This window comes from Peromyscus californicus, unplaced genomic scaffold, assembly GCF_007827085.1.
Source record: "Peromyscus californicus insignis strain IS unplaced genomic scaffold, ASM782708v3 Scaffold_6__1_contigs__length_162567912, whole genome shotgun sequence".
NCBI classification, from domain to species: Eukaryota; Metazoa; Chordata; class Mammalia; order Rodentia; family Cricetidae; genus Peromyscus; species Peromyscus californicus.
This window is the reverse complement of record NW_026294584.1, coordinates 135,128,651-135,146,289: the sequence shown is the minus strand read 5'-3', so window position 1 is coordinate 135,146,289 and position 17,639 is coordinate 135,128,651. Positions and strand designations below refer to the sequence as shown.

At 47.1% G+C, this 17,639-nt stretch overlaps 1 protein-coding gene across 3 annotated transcripts in view; it reads right to left on the bottom strand.

Annotated features, from left to right (window-relative positions):
* The window catches only part of Ninj2 (ninjurin 2), a 105,929-nt gene that overhangs the window by 13,993 nt on the left and 74,297 nt on the right, over positions 1-17,639 (bottom strand). The gene's annotated exons all lie outside the window — the stretch shown is intronic.

Genomic DNA, 17,639 nt, shown 5'->3' with positions numbered 1-17,639 from the left:
AATAAATAAATGTATGTATTTATTGGGGAGGGATTGAGTGTGGAGGTCAGAGTTCAGTTTGGGAGTTGGTTCTCACTGTCCACCTTGTTGAAGCAAGGCCTTTCGTGTTCTTGAGCTGCACCTTCTTCTCCAGGCTAACCTTCGAGTTTCCTTTCTGCCTCCATCACACTGTAGGGATGCTGGAATTGCAGATGTGCACCACTGCATCTGGCTTCTTTCCCTGGTCACAGGGATTGAACTCAGATCGGCTGGCCCACAAGACAAATGCTTTTACCTGCTGCTGACCCATCTTGCCAGTGGCTCTTTAATACTCCTGTTAACCTAGTGTTATGTCCTTCCTTCCTTTCTTCCTTGGGTTGTTTTGTTTTGTTTTGAGACAGGTTTTCCTGGATAGCCCTGACCGCCCTGGAATCCTCTCTGTAGACCAGGCTGGCTTCAAACTCAGAGATCTGCCTGCCTCTGCTTCCAGAGTGCTGGGATTAAAGGCGTGTGCCACCACGCCTGGTGCATTATGTTCTTTCAAATTCTCCGTATACATCCTCTCTTTCATCTTTCATCAAAACCCTCGGAGGAAATCTTAGAGAGATTAACTTGCCCAAGGTCACACAGCTGGCAGGTAGAGTCAAGATTTGAACCCAGGTCTGTCTGAGGTCAGTGTTCCGAACTCCTAACCTCTGAACTGTTTTGACCACCACTCACAGCTCTTGCTTTTTTGCCCTGGTCATGAAGGCTGGAGCTCCGGGGAAGTCAGTTCTCTAGTGTCCAGAGAACATATACATATTCTGTATGTGTGTTGTGGCCGGTATGTATACTAGGTGTGGATAGATGGGTGGATGCAGAATCGCCTGTGCCCACTGATCCCACCTCAGCACTGGCATCGTCCTGCCTGGAAGTTTCTCTGCAGCCCGGGGCAGTGCCCCAGGGTAAGGAGTCAGATGTCAACCCTTCATACCCTCACCTTCTAAAAATACTAAGGAGCATGAGTTCTGCTTGTCACCACACAGCTAATCTAGTTGTTCCCTGTATGGTCCCTGTCTGCCACCTAGCACCTGCTCTCGAGTCTTCTGCCTGACAGCTACTCCTGTTATCCCATGACTTTCCTGTAAGACCAAGGCCAGAGAACCCTTGAGCACCAGGCCAGGCCAGCTCCTCAGGCTGGACTTGGGGACACCAGGCAGGTTCGGGCTTGCGTGTTCTTTGCCAGGGCTCTGTTCCCAGGTGTGTGTCCTGCTAGTTTATGTGGAGTTTGAGGGCTGTGGACGCTCAGGACACTGGAGTGGGGACTCAGCACTGACAGTTGCCATGTGACTTGGGACCTCTGTTAGTCACCTGCTGAAAAGGGTATAATAATATTACAAAAGAGTGATGTTATCATCCTATTTATAAATATATCTATTTATATGTATATCTAAGCCTGATAGGACAGAGACTGTAGCAGCCTCATCTCTAGGCTATCCTAAAACAGATTCTTTTTTTTTTAAATTTTATTCTTTCATGTGCATAAGTGTTTGCTTGCATGGATATCTGTGCCCTACATGTATATCTAGTGCCTTTGGTCCAGAAGAGGCATAGGAGTCCCTGGAACTGGAGTTTCAGACAGCCGTGAGCCACCATGTGGGAGCTGGGAATTGAACCTCAAGTCCTCTGAAAGGACAGCAAGAGTTCTTAACCACTGAGCCATCTCTTCAGTCCCCATGGACAGATTTTTTTATTCCTTTGCTTTCTCTATTTTTCTTGTTTATTGATTGGTATTGGGAATTATACCCAGAATCTTGTGCATACTGGGCACCTGCCCTGCCAAGCTCCCATATTATATTATATAGTTACTTTTCTTGTTGACCAAATACCTGCTAAGGAGCAGCTTAAAGGAGGGAGACTTTGTCCTGGCTCATAGTTTGAGGGCATGGTCCATCATGGCAGGGAAGACTTGGCATCAGGACCGTGGCACAGCTGGTCACATTGTGTCCACACTCAGAAAGCAGAGAAGCCGGATGCTTAGTAATTCAGCATTCTGTTACCCAGCATTCATCCGAGACCCAAAGCAGCTGGCAGGCGAGAGGCTCAAGGGACCAGGTGCTCAGCAGCAGGCAGGGTCGGTCCAGGGACAACTGGATAGCTGTGCGGTGACAGGCAGGGCTCAGTTCCTCTGTATTTTTAGAAGGTGAGGGCATGCAAGGTTGATATTTGCCTCCTTACCCTGGGGCACTGCCCTGGGCTGCTGGGACCCAAGTCTGGTGCTGCCTGCCTTTGAGGTAGGTCTTTCCAACTCAGTTAAACCTTTCTGGAAACACAGTCACAGATGTGGCAGCGGGTTCCAAGACAATTCTAAAGTCAGTCAAGTTGACAGATAAGATGAACTCTCTTACATGCTTTTTCCTCAATGAGTGAGTTTTTTATTTACTTAGGTGTGAGTGGGGACACTGAAGGACAATTTCCAGGTGATTTTCTTCTTTCAACCACATGGGTCCCAGAGAGCCCACTCAAGTAGTTAGGCCTGGCAGCCGTACCTCTTCCCACTGAGCCATCTTGCCAGCCTGATGTTTTGATTTCAAGTGGCTAAAAAAGCCAGATATGGGGCTGTTGATATAGCTCTTGGGTAAACCACTTATCTAACATGTTTGAGGCCAGGAATGTAGCACGCACTTGGAATACCAGCCCTTAGGAGGCAAAGAAAGGAAGACCGTGAGTTTGACAATAGCCTAGGTTCCAACTTGAAACCTTGTCTCCAAAAAGAAAAAAAAAAAAAAAGTGAAGGCAGCCGGCACTAAACCAAGTGTGGGGTCTGTCTTAGGGTGGCCTTCTTGAGCAGGTCCAGAGACGCCAGCAGGCCTCTTGCAAGTACAGGAGACACGGATTGGGGATCTCTGGCAAAGAGGACCACAGGTCCCAGGTGTCCACTCTGTGTCCTGGCCCAAAGTTGTTCTCTAAATACTGAGATTTCCCAGCCTCGTCTGGCTTGATCCTTCCGTTTGGGGTGAGTGGAGACTCTTTCCTCTCAGGCCGTGGTGCCAGCAAGGCTAAAAGGTCTTGGCTCATTTCTCAAGAGCCAGGATTAAGGAGCAGTAAAAAGCACAATTTTAGACACCTTTAGAGCTGGAAGCGCAGAGGGGAAATCCCTTCTCACTGGAAAGGGCTAACCCCACTTCAAGACATTCGGTTTTAAACTGTGGGCACTTTCCCTGCAGCAGGGCATTGCTTGCAGCCTGTGTCCAGCCTTGTTCTATAAACAGAGAAAGAACTCAAAAGTGAGATAATCTTCTACCATCACCAGCAATATCCTCCCCAGGCTAGGGCTGCAAGGTTCCAACTGAGACAACCGTCTTTCATCTCTGGGACTGTTCTCAGTAAGGAGTCACTGTGGGACACGGTTCCTTGGGCTCTAGAGGTGTGGAGAGGCATTCAGATCTGCATGGAAGGGACCTACCCATCCCAACTTTAAGCCCTTGTTGCCTGCAGATAGTAGAACTGCCTGGAATGGAGGTGTCATAGCAACGGACAAATGTAACCAAAGGGGAACTGACATTATAATCCTCTGGAGACTATGGCAGGGTAGAGTGGGAATGGAGTAAGTCCTGGCCTGGCTCCACGGCGAAACCAGAGTGGGTCAGGGGTCAGAGCTGGATCACCAGGTGAGGCTGCACACCCTGACATCTGGATTTTTGTGTGTGTGTGTGTGAAGGGCCTTGTGACCGTGGCTGGCTGCAGAACCCTAGGTATATAGACATGCTGAGGCCACTGCAAAGCCTCAGAGACAGAACAATTCCAGTTACATTAGCAACTGAAAACACGCAGAGGCTGTCAAATATGTGACGGATTGCTCAGGAAAGGGCATTTGCACCATGTGAGCAAATTTACAGAGTCAGTCACCTGGGACCTGGGGCCAGGCTGCCTTTAAGGATAAGCGAAGCCTCGACCTGGGAGAATGCAGTCATGCTCGGGGCTGTCTGGCCAGTAATTTCTGGAACCAGAAGGAGAGGTCCCTGGGCTTTCCAGCTCTGCTGTTTGGAGGGCTGACCTCACTTGGTTGCTTTCTACCTCCCTATCCTTGCTCTTCCTCTCTGGGAACACCCCAGCCAGCTCTCCAACCTTGGGCCTCTGCCGTGAAGGGCTCAGGCGTGTCACAGGCACAGAATACGTATTTGTAGGATAGACAGCCGTCTCGTTCCCACTTTTTGGGATACTCTCTTTGTCCTTTGAACTGTCACAAGCAGGTGCTTCCTTCCTCGAAGGAGGTCCTTTCCATCATGAAGTTTTTGAAGATATGTATCTGGTGCCAGCGGGTCAGTTCCCACCCTGGACCTCCCCCGTGGGTCAGTGCGTTGATACAATGTTGCCACTTACAGCTAAAACATGAGAAATGGGAGGCATAGCTCACCCCTCCGGTTCTAGTCTTTTTGAGAGTCTCAGTATGGAGCCCAGGCTGGCCCCAAACTCTCCATTCTCCATTCTCCTGTCTCAACCTCCTCAGATTACAGGCTTGAAAACTACCTTGCTAGCTCCCAGGCCCACTCTTTAGACCTGAAACCGTGCCTTCGAGGGTCCAGTTCATTAAGGGGTGCCTTGGAAGTAGCTTTTCCTAGGCTTCCATCATATGATGTGGTAGGCAGGCCTCTGGGGGTTGGGGGCGGGGATCTGAGCCTGTGAAAAGTCAAACTAACTTACAGACAGTAAAATAGGGAAGTGAAGGGAAGTCCCAGTGTGAAAAGACCCTGTCTTTATTAACAGTTTTCTTTTTGGTGCTGAGACTCAAAGGCTGCCCCACCTTCCCTCCAAAGATCCTTCAAAGTAGCAGCGTTCTCTGGGAGTATATATTTTTAATCTTAGGATGAAGAAAATGTTATAAGCATGACATGAAATTCATAAGCATTAAAGCAGTAGTTCTCAATTTGTGGGTCACAACCCCTTTGGGGTCAAATGATCTTTTCACAGGGGTCACCTAAGACCATCAGAGAACAGACATTTACATTAGGATTCATAATAGTAGCAAAAGTATAGTTACAAAGTAACACTGAAAATTATTCTATGGTTGGGGAGGGGGGTCACCACAACATGAGAAACTGTATTAAAGGGTTACAGCATTAGGAAGGCTGAGAACCTTTAAGCCTAAAGGATCCTGTTTGTTTCTTTGTTTTTGAAATGGGATTTTACGATGTAGCTCAGGCTAGCCTGGAGCTCACTGTATGGAGTAAGTCCTGGCCTGGCTCCACGGTGAAACTAGAGTGGGTCAGGGGTTAGACCTGGATCACCAGGTGAGGCTGCACACCCTGGCTGGCCTCAGCTGAGTGGTGGGATTACAAGGCTGTGCTACCACACTTGGCTTCAACAACAATAAAGTTTTTTTTTTTTTTTTAAAGAAGGCCTAGCTACATTGCTTAGGAGGTCCTTGAATTCCTGAACTCAAGTGACCCCCCTGGCTCAACCTGTTAAATAGCTTGGACTACAGGAATGTGCAATCATATCTGGATAAGACCAAGAAGTGTCACTGCACAAAAACGAAAACTATTTGAACGCAATATTTCATGGCAAACACTGTGCAGACCATGAGCTCATTTTGTTTCATAATAATCCTATAAGGGTCTGAGGAGACAGCTCAGGAACAAGAGCTCATCTTATAAAAACATGAGGATCTGAGTTCAAATCCCCAGGCTCCCCCACCATGAGAAAATCCCAATGTGACTTCGTGTGCCTAAATACCAGTACTGGGGGACAGAGACAGGTGGAACCCAAGAGGTCATGCCAGCCAGAGAGTGAGTTTCCAGCTCAGCAGAAGGCTGTCTTAAGGCAATAAGGTGGGGAGCCATAAAGGAAGACACCCAGCATCCTCTTCTGGCCTCTAGATGTGTGTGCACAGGCCCTGACACCCACACTCACATGCACGCACACACACACACACACACACACACACACACACAACACACACACACAACACACACACACACAGCAACTTTCATGTACTACCTTCATCCGCAGTTTGTAGACAAAGGACCTAAATTGGTAATTCCTCTGGTTAAAAAAGTCAGAGATGAAACCAAGCTAACAGGCAGTTTGCTGTCTGATTTGATTTGGCTGTGCCTTATGCTGCCACACAGAAGACGGGCTGGGGTGCCACTCAAGGCCACAGCAGAGCTCAGCTTGCAGTACTCCGTGGTTCCATACCCAGCACCCCCTAAAGTCAGAGGACAGTGACAGATGGGAAAACACTGTCACACACAGATTAAAGGACTGATTTCCCTGCTGTGTATTGAGGGTTTAAAGGAGAGGCCAATAGCTGGGAGGCGGTTGCGCACACCTTTGATCCCAGCACTCCGGGAGGCAGAGGCAGGCAGAGTTCTGAGTTTGAGGCTAGCCTGGTCTACAGAGCGAGTTCCAGGACAGCCAGGGCTACACAGAGAAACCCTGTCTTGAAAAAACAAAACAAAACAAGAACAGCAACAAAAGAGTACTCGATACAGTCGCAGAGTACGCACATTTGCTTCCCAGCCTTCCAAATATTTTCTATAACTACTTGGCTGAATCCATGAGTGTGGAACCTGCCGATCAAGGAAAGCGAGGACGCTCAGCTCAGAACAGACAGACTTGGAAAACGAAACCAAGTAGGCCATTGCCTGCGGCAAGCCGTGAGAAGCATTCCTGAGTGACATGCTTTCGGTAGCACTGTATTTCCTCAGACACTGGGATTTGAACCTAAGCTCTCACATACATGCTACTACTCAACTGTATCCCACTCTTCTCCTTCTCTTCCTCCTCCTCCTCCTCCACCTCCTCTTTTCTTTTTTTCTTCTTCCTTTTTTACACACCCCTTCTTCCTGTAAGATAAGGTCTACTAAGTCGACCAGTCTGGCCTTGAACTTACTCTGTGTCCAATAGGCCTTGAATTTGTGCTCTCCCTGCCTCAGCCTCCTCGGTGGGTATTACCAACCTGTGCCTCCTGCTTCATCACACAGTAGTACTTCAGAAGGAACATGGGGGAAGCACAGACTGGAGAGTCAGTCTAGGCAGCCATGTTGGGTGGTGAGTATGGAAATGAGACTGTCCACAGAGGGATCGAGAAAGTAGAAGAGGCAAGACAGCGACTCTCTGGACGCTGAGGATGTGCACAGAGGAGAGAGAGTGCCCTGCTTCTGCTTGGGAGACAATCTCTGTGTGTTTCGGGCTAGAATCTCACCCCACCCTGCTCTGCAACCCAGCAGGATGCAATTCAGGAGCAACTTTCCAGGAATGTGGCCTCCGTGTACAGAAAGGGCACTTTGGTAATCTGTGTGGGCACATTTGCCGGGTCCTGATTCTGACAACCTGCTGGCCCCCGGGTCAGGCTGTGGAGAGGCCTGCCGGGGCCGTGGTTGCTTTCATTTGACACTCACTGCTGAACCGAACCCAGGACAAAGCCATTTTCCACAGAGACGGGAGAAAAGACAGCAAGTGTTGAGGGACTTCTCTTTTCAAAGTGGATGACGGGTCCATGGTTCCTTGCTCCTGTCTCCGGGTCCAGAGCTGTGATGGCCCCTCCCATCCACTGTCTTTGTGAACAGTGAGGGCAGCTGTGGGTCCTGCAGGGTGTGAGGCCCAGCAGTCCTGTGCCTGATGCCAGGGCTTCCTGTAGCATCTCCCTCACCTCCTGCCTGCTGACTGCCCTCCAATAGGGCAAAAATAGCCCTGCCACCCTCACATTCCTGCTTCACACATGTCAACAACTTGTCTTGGCATTGGCCCTCCTTTTTTTTTTTTTTTTTTTTTTTTTTTCCGTAGTAGCTAAGACACCACTGTCAGGGCTGAACGCAGACTCATCTGCCACCTTGGCCAGAGTTTGCGAGCAATTCTGACTATAGAAGTTTCTGGGAGGGCAGTACTTGAGGAGCTCAATAGGGTTGGTCTTAAAACCAGAGGCCTTTTGGCTGAGCCCTGAGTATTAGGAGGACCGTGTCTGCTGTGGATGGACGTCACTAAGGGAGTGGCAGGGTGTCATGGGTCTGGCTTTTCTCCCACAGCTCTGCTTATCTTAACCTGCAGCTGGCCTGGGGCTTGGTGGGAGTGGCTTTAGAGGGGTTTCTGCGGGCCTGTCTCCTTTCTAAAGGAAAACCTCTGGGCAGAGTGAACTGGCTAGTGGCAGGGGCGCCTGGGAAATGACTGGTTGGTTCCGAACAAAGAACTTCCCCCGTTCTTACCAATCCCTGTTTCCTTTGCCTAGTCCGCCTTCCTGGGCTCTTTAAACCTGAAGGCTCAGAGCCTCTGCCATCAGCCAAAATGCTACCCCATTTACGTTAGTGATGGACTTCGGTTAATCTGTAACCAATGAAAGAGGCGGACTTTGAAATGAGCATGGGGTCAAATCCAGCTTTACTACTTACTGGGCAAGTGAAATTGTCCAAGTCTCCATAGATGTCAGGCTCTCCTTCACTAGGTGGTTCTGACAGTACAGATGCTACATTGTCATGAAGCCACACTGGTCTTCTGGGTGACAGGGTTGTGTGTGTGTATGTGTGTGTGTGTGTGTGTGTGTGTGTGTTGGGGGGCATGGTCAGGGAGTCACTGCTGACCTGCTTCTACAGTCCTGAGGAAGGAACCTAGGGCTGTGGGCTGCCAGGCAAACACTCCACCACTGTTTTTGGATTTGAGACAGTCGTACTAAATTGTCCGGGCTAGCCTCAAACTTGCAATCCTTAGCTTCCCTAGTGGCTGGGATTGATTCCATGCTGCACAGTCACACCCAGCTACCCTGACTCACTACAGGAATAGCCTACAAATGATCCTGAGCAAAAGGACAAGATCCAGCATTCTGTAGAATGACTGGCTTCTGGGTCCAGACCTTCAGGGAGGCAATGCTTGCCGAACCACACGGCTTCGTTCTTAGCTCCATGGCTATATCTGTCTGTTTCATTTGAAATGGAATTTCACTGCGTTGCTCAAGGCTTGCCTCAGACTCCTGTGCTGGAGAGAACCTCCTGCCCTTGTCTCCAGGGAGCTGGGATTAGAGGTCTGTACTAGTGGATCCAGCCAGGTTCTTGACTTGGAGCTCTAACGAAAACTAATTTTTAGGCAGATGTGGAGGTGCATGTCTATAATCCCAGACCTTAGGAGGCTGAGGCAGGAGGATTATGAATTTAACGTCAACCAGGACTGCATAATAAAACTCTGTCTTAATCAATCAATCAATCAATAGATAAATAGACAGAAGAGAACAAGTTGTTATAAAAGAGCAAGCCTGGTTTTTCCTCACTCCCTTCAACTCTTATCGTGTGAAAGCTCTCCCCTCCCCCCCCCCCCCCCCCCCCCGTGTGTTCTTTTGCCATGACACCATGCCTCTTCAGAAGCCCTGCCCATGCTACGCCTTCACATATTCACAGAGTTGAGTCAGCCCTGTGTCTTTCTTTTCTTTGTTCTGTTTTCAAGGCTGGCTTCAGATTCACGAAGCAGCCAGGCTGACCTTGAACTCCTGGTTCTGCTGCCTCTTCCTCCAAAGTTCTGGGATTATAGGCGTGTGCCATTACTCTACAAAACCGTTCTTCTCTATAAAGTGCCCAGCACCGGACATTTTGTTACAGCAACACAAAACAGCTCATGATATCATGCCTCTCCACTGTAAAATTACTTTCCTCCATCTATGTTCTACTTTTGGGGAGTAAATTCAGCACACACTAAAGAAAAGGGGTGAAGACTTTTTAGAATAACATCATCATATAACTCCTAAGAATGTTCACAATAGTCGTCTACCGTGATCTCATGTACAGTCAGTGCTAGCCACTCACCCACACTGCATTTGGTTACTGTGTCTCAATTCCCCTTGCAATTGAAGTGTTACACAAGCCAAGTCACTTGTCCTGTAGAGCCACTCATGGTGTCAGGAATTTAGCCTGCAAGATGACCTCCTGGGGTTCACACCCTGCACTGTCCCTTCCCACCCGGCTCATCGGCTCGAGCAGCAGGAATGCTGTGTTTCTGGTGCGGTGCGGTTTCCAGGGCAGTGTCTTAGAAGACACTGTTGCCATTTGCTGTCTTTTGAATTCCTTGCTCTGGGAACTGGCTGCCACATCATCAGTCTAGCATCCTATGGGAATGGCAGGAGACTGGGTCTTGAACAGGAAGCAGCAGTTCTTGGCCAACCAGCTGGCTGTATGCATGAGTCTTTCTTTTCTCTGTTTCTAAGTTGGCGTTTAGCTTTGCTGGACACGCTTTCGGTGGCACTGTATTTCCTCAGACACCGGGATTTGAACCTAAGCCCTCACCTGCATGCTACTACTCAACTGTCTCTTCACAGCAATAGAATCCCTAAGTAAGACAAACACTAACTTGACCCTGACCTTACAGGTAATGGGGAACCAGTGAGGGAAAGTAGGCCAGAGAAACAGTGTAAAAGCAAAAAGGTATCATATTACATAAAGCCAAGGAGGTATTTTACACAATAGGTTCCTGACTTAAAATGACTCAGTGTATGGCTTAATTTTTAAAAAGTGTTTCTTATTATTGTTTGTGAATACGATGTGTGTTTGGGCACACATGGCACAGGGCACCTGCGGAGGTCAGAGGCCAGCTTTCAGGAACTGGTTTTCTCCTTTCCTCTGTGGGATTCAGGCTTAGGCAGCAAGTGCTTTTCCCTGCTGAGCCTTCTTGCTGGTCCTCAGCAAGACAATTTGTTACTTCATGTTAGTGCGAAAAGTCCTAAGTATTCAGTAGAAAACACCTAGAATTTCGCTGGGCTATTACCACATAGTCCGCATGTTCTGGAGGTGCTGGACCGTGGCCAAGGGCGGCCCCGGTAGCACAAGAGCAGCAGCCGGCAGAGCTGGGGTGGCCAGTGAGTTCGTTAGAGGAGACACATTTTTACTTTACGAGATTTCCCATTAAACGGTGGGCCATGGGCTGTAACTTCCTGGAAAGTAGGGGTGCATCAGAATCTAGGGTGAAGTAAAGAAATTCTACTGGAAGACGGGTGTCCTAGCAACACACCTGTAATCCCGGCACTTGGGATGCTGGGGAGTGAATTCAAGGCAGCCTAGCCCGCACAGTGAGACTCAGTCTTCAATGGATGTGTGTGTGTGTGTGTGTGTGTGTGTGTGTGTGTGTGTGTGTGTGTGTGTGGAGGGGGCTGGTTCAGATGAAGCAAGGCAGGTGAAGTTTTTTCCTCTTGACATTGGCCAAAATTCCACAGAGACGGGTCTCTTATTTTGGAACTGATAATGGTGTTTTGGGATTTATAACGGAGCTGCCATTAACAACGCACTCATCTCTTTTGATTTGATTTTTACTTTTGCCAGAGTTGGGGACAGAACCCATAGCCTCACAAATGCCAGACAAGTGCCCCCTACCCTGAGCCACAGTCCAGCCCCTGACAGTTCACACGGAGTGCGGCAGGCATGGGTGTCAGTCACAGGTGAACGCTGGACTGTTGAGGTGGGAGGGTCCCAAAGCCCTGGCCGTGGGGAGCCCTCTACTGCAATGTCCTTCCTGTGTGGACATTATAATATCCTTCTGTTATTCCAGCAGGATTTCTCTTTGGAACTGCTCCGTCGGGTGTGAGTGGGAGGTCCCCTCCTGAGACAAATTAATCTTCCCTATATAAAAGCATTTCACAGGCATCTACAGACAAGTTTCCTGTCAAGAAATGAGCTTGTTAATAAATAGGGGAGATAAAGAACTGCTCGCAGGGAGAGCTCATGCATGGCTGCAGTGTGCAAGCCCGTAGCTGTCGCTCTAAATGTGTGTAGATATGTACAGATAGAGCTTTGCCAACGACCTGCCTGGAGAGTGCTTAAGGTTCCCTACTTGGCTGTAGCTCAGGTGTTTTCCCTCATTTCCCTCGGGTCATGGGTAAGGGTGCCAGGTCCTCTCTTTGTTAGGGAGCAATATCTGCAACTACGTTTTGTACCCCCTTCTTGTTCTTCTTCTAACTGGAGAGAAGAACCGAGCAGTCAACTCCACAGAGGACTGACTGTGCTGGTCGAGGGTACCAGCCAGGGTATACAGAGAGTGTGAATGGTATGAACCTCTCATAGGCCACTTCAAAGAATGAGTTCATTAGAGACTCAGCCCCCACTGGGGAGGAATGAGGAGAAAGTGGGGGAGACATTCAAGCCACTCTGCCTTCCACTCATGACAAAACACCCGATGAAATTTTCTCACAAGATGGAAGGTTCATCTTGGCTCATTGCTTCAGAAGCTTTAGTCCATGGTCACCTGCTCTGCTGCAGTGGTGGAGCATGGTGGCCAAGAAGGAGAGAGAGATGCCAGGGACAAGACAGACAAGACATAGTCCCCAAGGACACACAGTCTTCAATTACATCCTACCTCCTAGGTTTCTATTGCCTCCTGATGTCAAAACCAAGAAGGGTTCATTAACAAATCTGTCCATGGATGAGGCCAGACCTTCTCAATATGGTTACAACAGTGATTAAGCATTCACATGTGAGTCTCAGGGGACACTCCCGGTCTATCCTACAACAGCACCCAAAACATACTCTTCTGCTACATCCTTATCTCTAATGATGGACACCATTGCTTTAATGGTAAGTTTAACCATGTATATGCTCATATATTTAAAAAATATTTTAAAGGAATGTATCCTTTCCTATAAGTAGAAAAATGTTAAAATAGACAAAAAATATAAACTTCAAAAGTATTTCCTCTTTATTTAATTTTTCAGTGGCCTTGAAACCCTTAAGAAAACTGTATTTTTCAGGCTGGATACGGTGGCACAAAGCTGTTCATCCAGCAAGCAGGAGGGGAAGACCAGAGGATTTTGAGTTTAAGGCCAGCCTGGGCTACACAAGTTCCAGCCCAAATTATACTTTCCATTTTAAGCAGTTAGCTCCATTGTAGATATTGATTCTGGGGAAAGAATCAGGGCCATGTGTAAACAGACACTTTCAGAAATGTTTATTATGACAAGTTTATTGGCTTCTGTTTCTGATTTGAGAAGGAGTCTCCTGTAGCCCAAGCTTGCTCAAGCTGACTTTGTATCTAAGGCTATCCCTGAACTTCTGATTCTCCGGCCTCTATCTCCCAAGTGCTGGGTGTCCCACCATACCCAGCTCATATGGCATTTTACAACAATGAAAATTGGGTCGAACTAGTAATAGGGATTGATTAAATGAACTCTATTGCAGTCATGATGGGCTATTGTTATTGGAACCCAGGCCTTATGTATAGCAAGCACACATTTTACCACTGAATGACACTATCAGCTTGCCTAGTTATTATGAATGGTTCTATAAAAGATTTACGATGACATGAGTATTGTCCAAATAATTTCATTAAATTCCAACTATCATCCAAATAATTTCAAATTGCCCCCAAAGTGGGACTCTATAATGCAGTCAGTGTATGTGGAGCAAAGGCTAAATGTTTAAGCGTTAGCTATTGTTATTTCTGAGGAATCAAATTATAGATTATTTTGATTTTGTATTTCTTTCCTAGAATTGTCAAAGATTCTCTAATGAACATATAATATGTTGTCGTCACATTGTAAGATAAATATTTTAGGACAAAAAAAAATCCCCTACCAAGAGATACAATAACAAAGCTAAGTAGATGTTTGTGGGCATCCTGGTCCTAGGAACAGGGCATCCTAACCACCAGGCTTTGGCCTTGCATCCTGCTCTGCTAGACTTTACATGACCTCTGAACCTGGCAGAGTCTGGCAGGTGGGACTGAGTAAATCCACTCAGACACGAATCCATGGTTCAGAGAGGAGCTTCCAGCCTGGTTATGGCTTCGTTGAGATCTGAGCCCTGACCTCAGCAGAGTTAGAAGACTTAGGCCCCTTGAAGTCCGCTGTGGTATGGAGTATGGGGCCCTGCACCAGAGTGCCAAAGGGGCCTCATTTCCCTGTGTTACTGGCATCAGGGCTGCATGGCTGCCTGGAGCATGCGCCAGTGCCAACACTTACATACCCCAGGCATCGTTCCCACCTTCTCGCCCACCTGGCACGGGGCTAGTATTTAGCCCATGCTGCTCGGTGTCTGAGTCTTGGGGAATGTGCCAGAAGCAAGTTGGCAATAAAGATTCGCATTGATCTGTCCTTCAGCTTCCTGAACAGCTGGGGGGTCTTGGCTGCTGTCACTCAGATCTGAATTCCTCTACACAAAACATGGGAGGTCATTAGAGATGGGTCCTTCCAAGACCCTTGTAGTGAAGTGGCCAAGGCTGTATTTGCGAGAAGATGATCGGGCTTGTAAGAGAGGTGGGGGTGGGGAGGCATGACTTGAAACTAGATTGATGGCGAGACAGATAGTAGAACTGTTAGATTTCTTAGCCTTTTCTCCACTCATTAGGGATGTTCTTATATTATGTAATTTTTTGTTGAGACAGGTTCTCCTAGCCCAGGTTGACCTTGAGTTTGCTATGTAGCTCAGGCTGGCCTTCAACTTTCCATTATCCTGCATCCATTTCCCAAGTGCTAGGATTTGTAGGAATGCTCAGCCCTAATATTTACGACATTAAAAAAACCTCTTGAGCCGGCGGTGGTGGCGCACGCCTTTAATCCCAGCATTCTGGAGGCAGAGCCAGGCGGATCTCTGTGAGTTCGAGGCCAGACTGGTCTACAGAGCGAGATCCAGGAAAGGCACAAAGCTATACAGAGAAACCCTGTCTCGAAAAGCCAAAAAAAAAAAAAAAAAAAAAAAAAAAAAAACTCTTGAGTTCTCAAGGGGTATATAAACAAGGTATCACACTTCCCTGAATCCTCCCTAAAACATCCATCTAGCAGGGAGAGCTCTGTCTGTTGGGAGATGTGGTCACAGCGACCCAAATGCTTGTCACTTGCTCCTCTCTTTGCAGCTGGCTTACCACTACATTATTGGAGGTTGGCAGAGTGATCAGCGCATTGAAAACACTCAGTATCGTTGACTGAATGAACTGGGTTTATACCCTCACTTTCACTTGCAAACAGATGTATGTTTTTTGTATTATTTGCTACCAAGGAAAGTTGTTCTTTGCTGTGGATATTGCTCTGTATAAATAAAATGCTGATTGGCCAGTAGCCAGGCAGGAAGTATAGGCGGGACAAGCAGAGAAGAGAATTCTGGGAAGTGAAAGGCTGAGGCAGAGACGCTGCCAGCCTCCACCATGAGAAGCAGATGTTAAGATACCAGTAAGCCACGAGCCACATGGCAAAAATTTATAGATTAATAGAAATGGGTTAATTTAAGATATAAGAACAGTTAGCAAGAAGCCTGCCACAGCAATACAGTTTGTAAGCAATATAAGTCTCTGTGTATTTACTTGGTTGGGTCTGAGCGGCTGTGGGACTGGCAGGTGAGAGAGATTTGTCCTGACCATGGGCCAGGCAGGACCAGGAAAACTCTAGCTACAGTTCTTTTTTTTTTTTTAATTAAGCTTTAGAAAGAAATGAAACTATTTCTTTTTAAAAGCTATTATCACTTTATTGGTTTTTAAGTGTATGGGTGTTTTGCCTGCATGTGTACCTGGTGACCATGAAGGCCAGAAGAAAGGATTAAATCCTCTGGAGCTGGAGTTACAGATAGTTCTGAGCTGCCATGTGGGTGCTGGGAATCAAACCCAGATCCTCTGGAAGAGCAGCCAGGGCTATTAACCACTGAGTCATCTCTCTAGCCCCCAAAATAATTTCTTTTTTAATGTTTTTATTTTATTTAGTCTTCAAATTTGTGTGTATATATACATGCATGTGTGAGCACCCGAATGCATACATCTAGTGCCTCTGGAGGCCAGAGAGAGTGTTGGGTCCCCTGGAGCTTGAGTTCCAGCTAGTTGTGAGCAGTGTGACCCCGGGTGCTGGGAACAGATCTTTGGCTCTCTGCAAGAGAAGCGAGTGCTCATGACTTTTCCTCGAGAGCCATGGAAAATAAATCAATGCTATGGGAAGAGAGTGCAAAGTCAAGGCCAGCTCTTTCATCGGTCTGACTTGATAACCAGCAGTGAAGATATTGATGTCCCCTGGCGAAGCCAGTGACAATTCCTTAAATGAACTACTTTCAGTTAAGAACACACATGTCACTCAGATGCATTCTCCTAAGATGGTGACTGAGAAGTAGTGTCACAGAAATGCCAAAGGCTTCTAAAGATAGTGACACTGGGAACCTGCACTTTGGCACAGTGTACCAGCTGCAGAAACTCCATTGTCAAGACTTTATTGAGGTACAACACAAGCCATGACTCATGCATTAAAGCATACAATTCAGCAACTTTTCCTATGGTCACAGAGTTGTGTAAACATTCTCACAATCAACTGTTCTAAATATCTCATATCCACAGCATACCATATCAATGGTAGGATGACCTTTAACCTTGTAAGAATCGAATACAGCGTGAGATCCTTTGTGTTGTCTTCTTGATAATATTTTCAAAGTTCAACCATGCCATGCTACATAATGAATATTTCATTTCTTCTTTATATATTTTTGGTAGGCTGGTCTTGATTTAGTTATGTAGCCAAGACTGTTCTTGAACCCACCTTCCTGCCTATGCCACCAAGTGCTGGGATTATAGGCTCTGGCTATCACACCAGCCATGCTTGGCTTTCTTTTTATCTCTAAACAAAAATATTCCATTGTAGCGGGTTGGTGGTGGCACACTCTTTTAATCCCAGCAGTTGGGAGGCAGAGGCAGTTCGAGCTCTGAGTTTGAGGTCAACCTGATCTACAGAGCAAGTTCCAGGACAGCCAGGGAAACCCAGAGGAACCCTGTCTCAAAACAAAACAAAACAAAACAAATTCGATTGTATAATTCAAGGAAGAACTTCATCCCATGAAAATCCCACAGTAAGGCCCAGAATCTACTCAAATATCAGGCTGTCAATCAGAACACAATCACAGTCTCCTCATAGTCAACATCTATTGGTGTTACTGAGGAATCCCTCTGATAGCTTTTGTAGATGTCAGTTGACTAAAAAATCCACTGATTCATTCATTCATTCATTCATTCATTCATTCATATTCTTTCTCTCTCACAGACATACAGACACACACACATTTGGCTATTTTGAAACAGGATTTCACTACGTAGATTAGGCTGGCTTTAAACTCACTATGCAGTCCCAGGCTAGCCCGCAAACTCAAAGCAATCCTCTTGCCTCTACCTCTCAACTGCTGGGATTACAGACACATGGCCAGATTTTAGCCTTACCCGCTAGGACTCTGTGTAAGTTCTTACAGACTGGAAAGGAAGAGCTGGTCCTGGTCAGGTTTGATGATACACATTGGGAATCTCAGCATTTGGAAGGCAGAGGGAAGAGGATTAGAAGTTTAAGATCACCTCTACCTATTATGTTCAAGCCAATCTGGGCTACACGATACCCTAGGTAACCAAGAAAAAAAAATGCTGGTCTTTCTTTTCTGATAGTTGAAGAAGGGATATAGGATGCGTGACAGGTGCAGCTGTATGGTGGTCGGGTTGGGGCACCTGGCTCAAAATTTGCATTCTGAGTAGTGCTTCACTCTCTTCCTCCAATCTTTCAGCTTTCACCCCAATATCTGGCTCTGGGTTTTTTATTAACAAGACCATTTAGCAATTTGTGCTACAACTCTCATTCTAGAAAACTTGTTGTTGGGTTTCTCCCTTACTCCAGTGTGGATCCAGACAGCCGTCTAGCCAGAAACATTAGCTAGAACTGGGTCTGGTAGCACAGGGCTGTAATTCCAGTTACTGGAAGTGGAGGAGGGGGTGGGGCC